The sequence below is a fragment of the Dioscorea cayenensis genome, chromosome 7, assembly GCF_009730915.1.
Source record: "Dioscorea cayenensis subsp. rotundata cultivar TDr96_F1 chromosome 7, TDr96_F1_v2_PseudoChromosome.rev07_lg8_w22 25.fasta, whole genome shotgun sequence".
In the NCBI taxonomy this organism is placed as follows: domain Eukaryota; kingdom Viridiplantae; phylum Streptophyta; class Magnoliopsida; order Dioscoreales; family Dioscoreaceae; genus Dioscorea; species Dioscorea cayenensis.
This window is the reverse complement of record NC_052477.1, coordinates 522,727-536,868: the sequence shown is the minus strand read 5'-3', so window position 1 is coordinate 536,868 and position 14,142 is coordinate 522,727. Positions and strand designations below refer to the sequence as shown.

Below are 14,142 nucleotides of genomic sequence, written 5' to 3'. Positions count from 1 at the left end.
ATTATAATCCATAATGATATATGGTTTTAAAAAATAATAATGCTCTTTCAGGTTATAAAAAAATAAATAAAAATAAAAATAAAACCTTCTAAAAGTGATAAATAAAGAGTTGAGTTTTGAGGTTTTTATTTAGAAACATTTTTTAAGTGTTTTTAAGAGTAAGTTAAGTGTTTTTTAGTATTTTATGTTTGGATAACTTAAAAGAAAAGCCTTTTTATATATAAATTGTTTGGATGGAGATTTTTAAAAGAGCTTTTAGGAGTGGCAAATTCTTAAAATGAAGCGTTTATTGAGTTTCGTTTAAGTTACTGTAGATATTAGTATTTAATTATAATAAAGCACTATAATAAAATAATAATAAATTAATATATTATGATATTAATTATAATTATTATTATTATTATATTAATTATAATTCATTGGAGAAGTCATGGCTATGAAGGATGAGAGAAAATTTATAAAAAGGTTACGTGGAGTATTTTAGTAATCACCACGATCGTAAAAGAGCTTTTAAAAAGTGCTTTTTGAGAAAAGCACTTCTCGGCGGTTCACAAAAGAGCGCGTATACTGAACTTTTCGTTCAATTTTCTGCAAGAAATTGTCTGACAATGATTTTTAAAAGCGAAGTGCTTAAGCATAAAAGCGACTTATTGGCTTTCGCCAGCAACTCAGCAGACATGCGCAAGGCCAACAAAGAGACTGCACCACACGTCTAGGAACACAGCGTCAACGAATACTGTTTCACATTCACCTATACTTTGGGAACATTTGACTGTTGCTGCACGTATTTGCTCATGTTAATACTTAATAGTGGCCAGACGATAAAACTTTACTAAGAAATCTCTTGATCAACATCAGACGACTGTCTCATTGCCGCCGAGAAAGAGTGTTGGTAGACTGCAGAGCAAACCAAAGGACCTGGATTGCTGATATGACCCTGAAGTACCACAGGATTTACGACAGACGTTTTTGCTTGCCTCGGCGCTTAGTAATGCCAGCTGATAAAGTAAATATTACAACGTCCATGCAAAGCCTGGCACCGTCAGGACGAGAGTCTCATGTCACAAAAACCAGACTTTACAAATATATTAGGATCGACAGAGTGATGGCGAGAGTGGTCTTGCTAGATGACCGGGCGTTTATTTGGGCCTGTAATGAGGGCAACAGCCAGAGCTACCTGCAGAATCAGAGCCTCTCAAGCAGATAATCCGCCAGATGATCTATGGGCTTCTTGTCAACTCTTTTTCTCTCTTGGTTTTCAACTTGACGAACCAAGTAATCAGCCGATATCCATGCAAAGCTAAGACGTGATGGGATGACATTCCCATCTTCCTCTGTTATTTCACTTGACTTTTTAACCCACAAAGGGTGGTAGGTAACCTGGTACCACGCTGATGCTTTGCATTCGTACAATGCATTCTTCTCATCATCTGTGAGATGGCCACTGTCAGCCCAATGAGTTTCAAAACATGACCAGGCTCTCTTTCTGAAGGCAGAGTATGCATGGCAGCATCTTTTGAGGTCACCCTGCCTCCGACTGTGTTTGTATTTTGTGGCGACCAGATATGTGATACACGTTACCTATCTCCCCCTCAGAGCCCATATGCTATGCTGACCCAACAGAGCATTTTCAGTGATTGCCCTCTCAGCGTGAGCATTTGTGAAACCATGCCATCCGAAAGGTAGCTAGAGCACCAGAGACATCAAAGCTCCGTGTCCAAAGGCAGAAGTCCTCATAGAGGTGCAGAACAGTTCACAGCACCATATACTTTCACCATAAGCATCTTTCTGGCCTTCCGCTAAAGTTTGCCCGATATCTTCTCTGACTTGTGGGATGAAGTACACGCTTTGCCCACTAAGTCCCGGATACAATTTTGGTTTCAGCTGTGGCATGGTCACAACCTTTCCATTTTCGAAAATCCACAGCAGTAGCGCAAGCTCAGACCAACTGAAGGCATTTTATTCTAGCTCACCACCTTCGCGCATCGGCACGAACCACATGAGCATTGCGAAATTACTCAGGTTCTCATTAACCAAAGCTGCTGTGAAGAAATCGATTATGTCCTGTAGCATAAAATGGTAGTGGGTACAATAAATCACAGCTCCCTATGTGCATGTAAAACACTATGTCTTTCATCATCAAAGCGACACCATACATGAGGATCAAGCGGGAACAAGAGTGTCGACCAATCAGGTCAGTGCAAAGATTACTGGCTGGACTCTTCTTCCAGTTAAGATGGCCTCAAGCACGCTACTGAAAGAATACAGAATGCAGTTTTGACTATTTTGTTGCTTATGCCAGAAATACAACTAGAGCTACAAAAGTATTGGAAGGACTTTTGAGTCTTGCGCAGTGCCAATTATCATGCACACAACCAACCCAAAAACCAGATCAAAACCTCTGTTCTCAAATAACAAAAGCCCAATAACATGGCCCCAAATCAGAGGCCCCTGATAATGCAGCCCAACCAAACTCAATTAGCAACTTGATGTGTGATCTTTCAGATCATCAGTTTATCCATAAAGCAAGCGGTTTGTATCATGCTGATAAGCTACTGTAATAGAATAAGTTGGTCCCTCATGCATGAGCATGCAACTATTTTAGCATAGTAGAGCGACCACCACAATTTCCTAATGCATAGATTATTTTTCAAATGCCGGTTCAGTATCCTATTGAGTTTTTATTATTGACACAAGATCAAATTTTTAGATGGTATTGCATCTACATAAATACACATTTATACTATGTCAGACACTCTAGATATCACTGAAGCATATTGGTGTGCCGTTGATCATGCACAAATGAGGTGGGACCTAGCTAAATTTCTACATGGCAAGAACTAACAAGGGGCCACAAAGGTCAAAGAATCAACCTGGTGCCTATTCCTTTTTAAAAGATATGGACAGGTACCTAGACATATGAAGAAGGAAGTTCCTTTTCTTTAGTCTAACTTAGAAGAGGTTATATCTTCCATGTACAAAAAATTCCTTGTCGGATACATTCGATATGCAGTATAACTCAGGTTCAAAAATCAATCCATGAAAGCGCATAAAGAAAGAGCCCAAAACACCTTCCAGCTTCAAACATGACATTGTTTCAATTGACATTCTATCATGCAAAAATGGACACGTGAAATTCAAATCATGTGACAGCCAAAGAGAGAGAGGTCATTTTCCTCTAATTCCATCTCTAAAAAGCTAACAGGGGCATTTGTTTTAGCAGTATGTAGTTATAAATAAGGATAAATGTAAACAGAGAGAAAACTTGGCACATGAAGCAACAAAAAAAGGAACACAATTATGACAGGAAGCAGTTTCAAGCTATTTCGGGAAAAGTATTCTTATATAAGACAAAAGAGCGAATGATATGAGATAAATAAACAAAACTTTTTCCTGGAGAGGTTAGGGTAGAAGCAGAATAATTTCATGCAACTTACTCGATGAGTAACAGAGCGTGGCATCAGCTTGGCCTCAGCAGGGGTATAATCCATTGCCACCAACCTTCGTTTGCCTGGAGGAATAAGGCATTCATCCCATGTAACAAAATACAGATCACCATCAAGGTCGCTTCCAGATGCTTCATTTGCATGAGGTCTATCACCTTTTTGGGGGAATATGAGACAGTCAACAAGATGATGTAAAGCAGGAATATCAACAGCTTCTAGAATCCGAATATCTCCAGGATGAAGACAAGGGTTCTTGGCGATCACAACTGTCCCTACAACAACATGCCTATCATTTTTTGATCCAGAAAACCTGGAGCCATGCTTTGAGAAGCAATTTGTCAGGGATGGGATTGATGCCTGAATAAAACATTGTCCATGTTCAAGCACTCCAATCTCATCAAGGCATCCCATCAGCCACCTTCCCATTGGGACAAAGATCCTAGCCTTTTCCAATAGATCTCCTAATTGAGCAGATCTAATGCAGGAGAGCATTGCTTTCAAGTGAGGCTCAGTTTGAGGTTTAAATCCAGCACTGAGCATCATTGCTGCAACATTCCCTTGCTCAGAACAAGAGGTTGTAAGAACCTCGAAAGCAACATCAACATCTATGAGCATCTGATTTAGCTTGGAGATCATGGAATCTTGCATTCTTGCAAATACATTATCTGGGACACCCAAGGATGAGAGTAATGTTACAATCTGACGATTTAAGAAACCTGGCTGGGCGTGTCCATGATGCAACCTCCAGTACATTGTGGCTGAGACTCAAACTTATTCATGCTTGGTCTAAGTGACAGGTGAATGCCATCACTATTTTCTGGCCAAACAGCAATGACACCTTTACAACCTGCATATCTGATTTGAAAGGCCGACGGAGTCTCTCCTAGTTGCAATTTTTCAGTCACCTCCAATGCAAGCTTTGGTGTGATTTTGCCAATTCCATCTGAAAATACATAGCCATTTCTCTCAATATCATCAAGTTCTAAATTGGCATCCTTTGCTGGAACAATTACTGTGGCATATGTGGACGAAAAACATTGACCCATTCTAGCTGCACACTTTGCAACATTTCTATTGGAAAACTTCCCCATCCAATGCCTAATTGTATCTGCAGTTGTGTTCGGCTCATCTGCAAAAAACCATGCAGAACGGTCCCTTAACTGATTGGATGAGAATGCCAGGAAGGAATACTTCCGACCACACAAGTGAAAACCATCAGACAAAATGTTCCTAACCCTATTAAATACTGTGGTTTTTTGTGGGAATGAATTCAGAGTGATGTCCCTAACAATAGGTGCAGTGAAACTCGTCAGGACATTGGCATTCAACCGCTGCATGCCTTCATCCATAAAAGTTACCCGCAGGAATCTGTCAGCAATGTCTTTATACTTCCGAAGGACCCTATTAGAAAGCTCTGTCTCTGGAGGGAGACAGTAAGCCTTGGTTGGGGTTATAACTAATCTCCGAACTTCAATATTATCAACCGAGACCTTAGAGCTCTTCAAAAGTTTAGGATTCTTTAACAGCCACTCTTGAACAAGCTTCAACCTCCTTAAGGCATCAAATATTGGGCGCTTGTATGCCCAAATATGTCTCAGAGATGCAGCATTCACTAAATCATTCTGGCTCCTCAATAAATTGAAAAATTCTTCAGACAGCTGGTGTTGATTGACAATACCTTTGTGGACCACTGCATTTACCATGTACATTGTTGCAAAGCTTATGCCATTCTTATTCTGAACACAGAAGATAGAATCTGGCATGCATATCCCAAAATCAGGCTCATCTTGAACTTCAATCTGATAGTTCGGTCTGGACTCGGCTATTCGGTGTTCAGTCATGTATGCAAGGGCTTTTTCCAGTTTACGACCAAAACGAGGAGACAGTGACACACGATATGAGCTGCATCTACCAATAGCTCCACTTGCAGTGAAGTCTGTTGTTCTTATCCATGGGTCTTCATCATCTAAAAGATTAAACGGTACAGAAACATGAATGTCATCCTCTGCTGTTCTATAATAAACACATGGAGCAGAAGTCAGATTCAACTGTAGCACAAATGGGGCCTGATCCTTGTAAACCTCTATTCTATCTATGTCTCGCACCAAGAACTCCACCTTGAAGTCACACTTTATCACTGCTATTTCGCGTGTGCTTTTGAATGAGAAAGGAGTCTCTTTTGAAAAATGGATCTTGCAACATCCATCAAAGGGATCAATAACAAAGTCAGTCCCAGAATCAGGGCCCTTCCAACCAACCCAAAAAACATATTTGCGAACCAGGGTTCCAATTTCAACATTTACATTAGAAAACTTGAAAGGATCAGTTGTTCTCCTCCTGTTAACTCTGAAAGAGCTCTCTGTCCCTGCATTCACCCTCAGAGGATGACCATTCAATACAAGCTCACAGCGACCGGCAGCATTAATTGCTTTCTTTGCTGCATCTGGACTAGCAAAGTGTACAAAAGCATGAGGGGCCACCTTCATAAAATCATCCTTTCTTGGCATCGCAAACATGTCAGTTATCCCAAAATCTGGATGGGAGTCAGGTGGTGTCCATGAAGTCTTCAGCCTACATCTCCATATTAAGCCAGCCTCAAATTCCAAATAATCTGTGAGCTCCTTAGCAGAAACACTTTCATCAAAACCACCAAAACTGACCTGAGTAACAACCATCTCCTTTCGGTGTCGATCTTTTTCACAGCCAGAAGATCCCATGGTTTCACCAAAATTTCTCAATCACTGACACCAGGTAATGCTTTTGCAAATGATTCAAAGAAAATCCTGAATTGCACGAAAACCAAAATTGGATAGATTTCAAGTTGAAATTCTGACCTTCTGCATGGGCAAGAACATATAACAATTAGCTTTAAAGAAATACTGAACAGTTTCCTGTGTTGTTTGTAAGTATATTTAGCATATCATATTAGTATTGAAAAGCACTCGTAGTACTTGCCTTTACCAGGATGAGTCATTTTTTATCCTTTAATTTTAGAATCTTCAAAAATTCCAGGAAAAAAAATTGAGGATCATGCAAATAATATATATTTGTGTTGTGAAGATTAAAATAACTGAATTTTATGGTTTCAAATATACGAGATAAATATTGAATTGAAGTATTGAATCAATTGCAGATAAAGGACATAGAGCAATGTTAAGAAATAGTGGATCCCAATATACACATAGAGGTAAAATCATAAATTCATCAATCCATCATGATCCATCCAACATTTTACATGAGAACTACCAAACCGCTTCAGGCATGCTGCATGCTTCTAAAAATGAGAACCTGGGAAGCACGGACACGGCAAAACTGCCGACGTACCGGTGTCGTGCCGGTGTCCGACACGGATACGCGGTCGACACGGTCGGACACCGTATCCGACACCCTCTCATACGATTGGACACCTCTCGACATGCCTGGACACGGCCGAACTAGATTTTTGGTGGCGAAGCTTGTCTAACCTTAGGTTGCAGAAGTTCGGGTTGAGATTTTCTCCGGCATGAGGCTTGTAAGAGGATGAAATTGAGGTGATGAGAGGTGGAGCATGATGACAAAGACCGCAACTGCGAGGGGTTCGAGGAGGGGCTTTATGAGTCTCTACGCGCGGAGGTGACGAGGGGCTATAGAGGTGGAGGAGGCGCTGCGCGCGGCGTTGACGAGGGGCTCGAGAGGTGGTCCGGTGGTGTAGAGGCGCCACGCGGAGTAGGGTGACGAGGGTTGGAGAGAAGGAGGCGAGGGGCGGCTCATAGGGCTTCCAAAGCCTTTTAACATCAGGGTTTCTCCACAAACATCAATCCTGACCGTTCGTTTATTATTATTTTTTTAATTTTTGTTTAGACTCATTTTGCAATTTATTTTTTTAAATATTTATTATAAGGTATTATAAAAGTGAAATTTCAAATTTAAATAACAAATTTAATATTATTATAATTATACATTATATTATATTATATCATCATTTTAAATTAAGGAAGTGATTTTTTTGATATTAGTGTATTTACTATTGTTATGTCAATGTTGAAGACTTTTCCTTTAGCATAATTGCAATAGATTTATTATAAAAATTATTTATATTTAAACAATAAATATAATTATTTATATTTATAATGAGTATTTTTCATTATATATATATATATTGAGTGTCCCACCATACACGTGTCTTTAATTTTTTTAAAAATTACCTTTATCGTCAGTGTCAGGTAGTGGGTAGTAGTATCGTGTCACAGTCACCGTGTCCATGCTTCATAGATGAGAACTTGTGGTCTTGCAGACATTCTTAAAAAATAATAGCAACAAGTAAAAGGTTACAGTATTCAACAACCTTCTGTCAGTCAATAGAGCAAACAACAAATCAACATTCAGCAAACAGCAAATAATCAGGGATGGTTATCGCAATTTCGTGAATTCTAAACTTAAATGATCTTATAGCCACAAACTACACATAAAAATAAAAAAAAAATAAAAAAAATAAAAATAAAAAAGAAGATGTTTAGAGAGAGAGAGAGAGAGACGAAGGATGAGGAGCTGCGACGCTAGACTAATGGCATTGGACAAAAAAAAAGGAGAAAAGTAAATTGAGCAGAAGAGGAGTGATTGGGAAGAAAATGAGAGAAGAAGCATACCTCGGACTGATAAGCAGAAAGGGGAAGAAAATGAGCCCAATAGTTGGAAAACTGTTTTAATTAGCTGACAGACACTGATCGAGGGAGGGAAAAATGGAAAGGATCGAGCTTGGAGGGGAACGCTGCCTTCAAAGAGGGGTTGTTTTGATGCCCCGTCCATAGTCCTTCGAATATTTTTATTCCTTTAGGCGCAGAAGAAACTTGTCCAAATTTTGGAAATATTACGGTCGAAGTCTCTCACTAATTGTCTTTTTAATTATTTAAACAGTCATTTAACTATTAAATTTTTCTTATTTGACTCACTCAATTATAAAATAAAAAAAACTCAATTAGGTACCCTAACTTTAAATTTTTGTTCAATTAGGTCAGCGGAGTAACTCTATTAATATAATGCTTACATAGCATGCCACGTCATGCTCCCTTGTCACATTAGCATGCCACTTAATTAAAAACACTCTTTATATTGAAAATAGTCAACTAATACAATTGGTTTTTATGACATATAAACAAAAAGTAATTTAATTTTGAATTTTTTTAGTGAGATAAATTGCAATAATGCCGCTTATTTAATTTCATTCTTTGTACATGTGGCATACTATGTCAGTGCACTATTAACAGCCCGGGTGACCCAATTAAACATGAATATAAAGTTAGGGTACGCAATTGATATTTATTATAATTTGGTGAACCAAATAGGAGTGAGCCAATAGTTGGCCGACTATTTAAATAATTTATCATTTTTTTAACGAAGGCAAAAGGCTAGCATGAAGATACATCCGTTACAATGGCTTAATGAGCTTTAAAAATTCATCATATGGGGCAGGCTAACGTACGAGATTATGAATGCTTGTCACGTGCGCCCAAAATAATATATATATATATATTTGAAAAAATGGATAAATCATATTCATTAATAAAAGAGAAGTACATACCGAGAAAACAACACAACCCAAAGGTGGGCAAAGACAGAAGAACAGACCGAAGTAACTAAAAAGACAAAACATAACCACAAGGGGTGGTTCTAGACAGAAAACATACCACAAAATCCCTTGAGAAAGAGATCCTCTAGGGATGGACAAACTATCAACAACTAGATCTCGCCAGGGTTCGGAGTGGGCTCAGAAAGGACACTAAACGCCGAGTCCCTAAAGGAGAGAAACTCAAAGCTACGCTTGACTTTCGTCATTGGCTCCTCCAATCTTGCCTTCTTCAATTCAGGGGCTGCAATTAACCACAGAAGAAATATGTGGGCATTTTTTTCAAGCCAAATGTTCTAAGTGATTGATCGCACAATCAGGTCCCAAAAATAAGTGCCTTTCTAATGTTTTTTCTCCAATCCCCCCCACAAATCACTAAATAACGACGGGACACAACGAGTCCTCAAGAGCTGGCCAAAATAATTCCAAATGTAGGATGCGACGGGGCACTGGATGAAGAAATGATCGGCCAATTCAATGTCAACATGACACATAGCACACATGGTAGAATGTAAGAGGTTACATCTTCACAGTGCTAAATTTTCTCAAGTCAAGATTTTATTGTCCCGTGCCAACCAGTTAAACATGTTGATCTTTTTTTAGCATTGCCCTTTAAGGATAATGGTGGTCCAACGACATCTTAACCTACCATCATTCAAGAAATTGTAGAAGGATTTGACCGAAAAAATACCATTTGCCAATAACTTCCACCATTTGTCATCCCCCTCCGAAGCGAGATGCGAGTTGATTTGATCAATCAGGCTGCGAGCAGGTGAGAAGTCCCCTAATGGAACAAGTGTATTCTTGCAAGCCAAGTCTTTGATGGTGTCTTCCTTGCTCTGCATTGATTGAAAGATATCCGGCTAGATATCCGCCATTGCATGTCCTTCCACCCAATTATCTAGCCAACACAAAGTGGAGGCTCCATTTTCAGATGAGTGGAAATAGATTTTTCTTGATGGGCTGCAAAGTATGGAGGATTCCATTCCAGAAGAACGATCTCCTAAAGCATTGTTTATAGAATAAGTTCCGAGAAGGAATATTTCAAAAGTAATTTTTGCGGCAAAATTAAATTAATTCGCCACACCAATGCCTATCAGCTATGATTTTCCACCACAATTTGCCAAGCAAGGTAATGTTGAAGATGATCAGGTTTAAAATCCCATAGCCTCCTTGATCTCTTGATCTGCAAAACCTCAACCAATAAACCAATCTCATCTTCGAGTGGTGACCATCCGGGCCTGACTAGAGAAAATCTCTTCTAATTTTGTCAATATTTTTAATTACCCAACAGGATAGCTTATAAATAGACATCCATTAGATTGGAATAGCAGATAGCACCGTGTTCAGGAGAGTGAGTCTTCCTCCAAGAGAGAGCAGCTTAGAATCTGGATTTCCACTCTGCTAACCTATTTCTAATTTTATTTATTAGGATATCCCAATCTTGTCTTCTTGGACGACAACCCAAAATTGGAATTCCAAGATATACCAATGGCAAGGTGCCCGTACTACAATGCAAGGTTCTAGGAAGGTAGGCTGGTGGCTCTTGGTTTTTTTGGAGAAGAATATAAGAAAGTTTTGCTAGAGATAACCTTTAGACCTAAGAGACCTTCAAATAAGAGTAGGATTAGCTTGATTATACGAAGATCTTCCCCTCCCCCTGTCGTCATAACTAGAAGATCATCAGTAAAATGGAGATGACACATTTTATCACCCCGGTTACCTAATGCGATACCATGAAGGATCCCATAATTCAGGGGGTTATTAAACATGGTACTTAGAACATCCACCACAAGGATAAACAATAAAGATGAAAGTAGATCTCCTTGTCTAAGGCCCCTACGTTAACGATATACCCACGTTGAGTTCCATTGACAAGGAAAATTGCCTTTGAAGTAAACAAAATGGTCTAGATCCACCCTGTCCATTTTGCACTAAAACCTAGGGCCCTCAGAAGATCAAGTAAGAATCCCCAGTCAACTGTGTCGAAAGCTTTGGAAAAATCTACTTTAAGGATCAGACCCGGAAGCTAATGTTTTCGGATGTAGAAGATGAGCTCTTAGGCTGTAGAAATATTATCGATAATGCAATGACCCTTAATGAAAGCTGATTACGTCATATCAATTAGAGCATCAATCTTACAATTGAGTCTGTTTGCTAAAACTTTTGACACAATCTTAAGAGTAGAATTAATGAGACTAATTGGACAATAATGGAAGGGGTCATCTAGAGTTTGGCATTTAGGGATTACGGCAATGTTAGCCCAATTAATTCTCTCCAAGTTAGCATTCCCCCAGTAAAAGTCATCACAAAGCTTAAAGATATCGAACTTGACGATTTCCCAGAACTTTTGAAAAAAAAAGGAATAAAAAAATCATCTAGTCCTAGGGCTTTTTAAACACTCATATTGAAAACAGCCGCCCTGATTTCATCTTGTGAGGACGGGATATCCAACGCCAGTCTAATCACTCTGAACTTTTATACCAAGGAGGTTAGACCAATTAAGCTGGAATCAATGTTCCTATGTTGAACCATAAAGATCTTTGTAAAAGGAGGTGAAGGTGTCATGAATCCTCCCAATGTCATCTACCCTACGATTATCATGTTAAACCCAAAAGGAATGAAATTCCTATTTCGGCGACCGTTAGCAACAGAGTGAAAGTAACTTGTGTTTTTATCAACTTTTTTAAGCCAAGTTACTCTAGCTCTCTGTTTTCAGTATATCTCTTCCTGATTGAGAATTGAAAACATCTTCACTTTTAAGGCGTTGTATCTGCCCCTTTCCTCATCTGTCAAAGGGCGCGATTCCTTTGTGGCATCAATTATTCCAATATCATGCAAAAGAGCCAATTTTTTCAATTTGATCAAGCCAAACTCCATTTTCGCCCAGTACTTTAGCCGCTCTCTGAGGAGTGAGATCTTTTTCTCCAGAATAAATGGCCCGCAACTATTCAATTGGTTAGTATCCCACCAATTCTTGATTATGTCAAAAAAAGTTATCTGCCGACCACCACGCTTGTTCGAAGCGAAAAGGGCGAGTCTTGGGAATGTGAATTCCCGACTCATCCCGAATAGGAACATGATCAGACCCCAAATTTTACAGGACCCTAGGGAACATTGCTACCCAACTAGATTGGACATTGATCCAAGTGAAATGCTTCGCAAAAGTCCCCACATATCATCCAAGCCACCTCCAGATTAGGATGCCAATCCCATCCCAAAACTCTATTTGATTCGATCATGCGCACGTATGAGAAACAGTGCAACACAAAAAGAAAATCGGTGCATTCGTGCCCGCATCATGCGCCTACATGAGTTCAGAAGTTTCAAGCCAAATTCCGAATCCAACCCTGAAATTTACACCCCTGCGCTTACGCGTAAGAGAGCATAACCACTAAACCAAAGTTAAGGGCTAATAAATAGTGCCATATATAAGGTGGGTTAAGGCCTTACAAATAGGCAATGTGGTACTAAACTAAATAAGAATGTTTTGAAACCAAAGATGGGCCCAATATACAGGGACCTCTAACAATGTGCATATATATATATATATAAGGTTTGATTAAATGAAAAAAGGAAAATACAAGCGTGCAAAAAAAAAATAAAATTATTTTCAACTAAATGACATATTTTTCAAATATGAGAGATTTTAAAATTTAACAACAAATCAAAATAAAAAAAAATAAAGGAAAGTGGTACTACTATGAAAAGTTTAATTTTTAAAAATTTTATTGTACCTCTTTTTTTTTTCTAATATTCGGAAACATTCCACATGTTTAAAATTTTATTTCTTAAATCCAAAATAAGAAAATAATCCATTTATCCTCCATAAAAAACTCTTGTGCATGAGCCAGCTTGCCCTCACACTAATACTTGAGGTGAGCTTGTTTCAGACAATAGCTCCCCTCAAAATACAAAGTACGATTATGCTAGTATCAATCATATGGAACCTAAGGGTCTGTTTTCAGGTTGCTTCTGGTTTGTGGGATGAGAATGTGAGGAATGAGATTAGGGAAAATAGGTTTATGCGAAATAGAAACAAGATAAATGAGAATAAATATTAAATAGTGTTTGGTTGGAAGGAATAATGAATGAAAAGAGTAAGAGAGAAATGTGATGAAATTTGTATAAAATAGTAGATTAGGTTTAATAACAACTAAATTTACACATTTATTAAATAATTTAAATAATGATTTTAATAAAAAATTTTAGTTAATATAAACCCCTTTAACTATTTTATGTTTTAATCATTATAATTAAATATTTAATTCATGCATAATGATAATGATTATTATTTATTTAAATTAAAAGAGAGGGAGAGGGTCAAACTCATCATTTTCCAAGGGGGAATAACATTCCCCCAATCTCGAAAGGAATGGAATTAGCCCAAGTGTAGGAATCTTATTCCCATATAAAAACATTGCCCATTCCTTTTACCAAATACCAAATATGGGTATACAGTAACAAGGGAAAGCTATTCTCATTTTTTTGTGAGGCTTTTTAATCATCATAGTTTTGAAGTTTCTCTGTTTATGTTGAGAACTGAATCCCTTAGCTTCAGCCTTGAGTGAGAGTTTAACTACACCAAGAGTGAGGACCCAGCCTCATTGAAATAAAAGCCTACTCTTAAAACCCGGTGAGTTCGTCTAGTTCTTCGTGCACCAAATGAGTTCCCGCTTTCCCTTACGAGTGTTGTTAAATATTTTAGGGGTATTTTCAATATTTTACTCAAATGGAATTGTATAGGAAATAATTCCAAAAGTGAATGAAAAGCAATTTCTAATGTTAGAGGAGCCAAATGATCCTAATGAGGATTTTAATAATTTGTCTCAAAAAATAAATAATTTATAATTTTAAAAAATTACCAAAGGAGAACATTTTATGTAGTTGGCCATCCCATTTTTCTTCCAACTCAAAGGCTGATGATTCTAACTCTATACGTTTTCTCACATTTTTCTCTAAGAAGAAATTTTAATTTATATGGTTTATTATTATTATTATTATTATTATTATTATTATTATTATAATAACTTTAAACGGTGAGAATTTTTTTTTTTGATAAATTGACGACAAGAACCTTTTTATTTTTTTTGC

The 14,142-nt window shown here is 38.0% G+C and overlaps 1 pseudogene; it reads right to left on the bottom strand.

The window, feature by feature from the left end:
* Nucleotides 1-1,185: 1,185 nt before the first annotated feature.
* On the bottom strand, nt 1,186-7,023 carry LOC120264688 (annotated as a pseudogene).
* Nucleotides 7,024-14,142: the final 7,119 nt, after the last annotated feature.